Genomic DNA, 1601 nt, shown 5'->3' on the forward strand with positions numbered 1-1601 from the left:
TGTCTCGCTACCCGCTACCATCCAGCGCCGCCATGACCATCTTCTTCCCCTCCTTACAACCTTGCATTGTGGTTCTCTAGCTCGCCCCTGCCTCCCTCATTCCTAGTCGCAGAATCAGAACAGAGCCACTCTATTAACAGCGAGTTCAAATGCAGCAGCGGTTGGTCACTGCCACTGTATCCCTCTCTCCCGTGTTCTTGCTCTGTTCTTCGACTTAGGTTCTCATATCACCTTTTCTTCTCTATTTTAGTTAATTTAGGATTATTTATATGTTGATTCTAGTGTTAATTTGATTTGGTTAGGATTATTTGATGCTATTAGTTGAGTTTAGGTTAGAATTAGGATTTTTTTATTATAATTAGTGTTAGTTTATACATAGTTAAACATGCTATTAAGAGCTTCTTGAGTTTGAATTTTAATTTGTTTGGATTGATTGACTGATACTTTGCTGACATCATGGAAGTTGATGTCTCATTTGAAAGTTTCCCGTACTATTTTGCATTGTTGCTTCTTGTTATTAACTTTTCTCTCATTTCATTTCCTAATATTTTTTCAATCTTAACTTGATTATACTTTTACTTTGCTCACTTCTTAGATGTTGGCTAATAGCTAGAATAATCTGTATCTACTCTTATCTTCTTTTATAACTTGTAGTTACTGCTTAAAGATAGATGAGATCATAAGAAAATAAATTATGCATTCTTAGTTATGATATTTCTATTTTTATAGCGACACGATGAAAACCGTTTTGATTGCTTTGACGTATATTCATTTGAAGTGTAATGCCTTTGGAAAATTTGCCTCAGACCTCCCCTTAGTGTCCCCTCAGTGCAAAGCCAGGACTTTTTCATGAGAAAAATCATGCCAACCTATTTGGGGTTGTGCCTGAGACTAGAATGCTTCTCAATATAGATAATGGCTCTCCTATGCCTCAAGTTAGCAGTACAGTAGATTATATTATTGATTTCTTCAATGGTCTTGTATGAAAATTTGAATCATCATTTTCCTCATTTTTGTTTTTTATGGAAGGTTAGTAACATCTCTGCAAGGTTATTCACAGAACAGAAGAATCATGCTTGTCAACTATTCTAGGTATATTGTTTATCATCTTACATAAAATTACAGGTTTTTTAAGTTTACGTGGAACGTTTTGAAGATAGTGTTAGCTTTTTGGAATAAATTCTTACAAATATTTTTTTTCTGCTTCAGTTACAGGGAAAAAATTAAATTGTTCACTAGACCGAGAATTTTTCAAATATATGAAAAGATTACATGTATAAATAATTTTTCTATACACACCAAGTTTAATGGTAATAATTATACTTGATTCTTAAAGTTGAACTATATGCTATAATTCCTTATGTTTTAATTAGATTTCTTGTGAGTAGAGAAGAATAGTAGTTAATTTTGATTTTATTTTTCTCTTTTTGCTTTACCATTTTATTTTGCAATTGAGCTTATCTTGAGTGAAAATTAACTTCTTGGCTTTGATTCAAGATTTCAGGTTCATGCTGCAGTACTGAATGAGTAATGAACATTTTATTTTATGTTTTTTATAAATTAATATTTTAAAATGTGGAGTATTGTTGTTTAGTTTGATA

Source organism: Arachis ipaensis, chromosome B10 (assembly GCF_000816755.2).
Source record: "Arachis ipaensis cultivar K30076 chromosome B10, Araip1.1, whole genome shotgun sequence".
Lineage (NCBI taxonomy): Eukaryota > Viridiplantae > Streptophyta > Magnoliopsida > Fabales > Fabaceae > Arachis > Arachis ipaensis.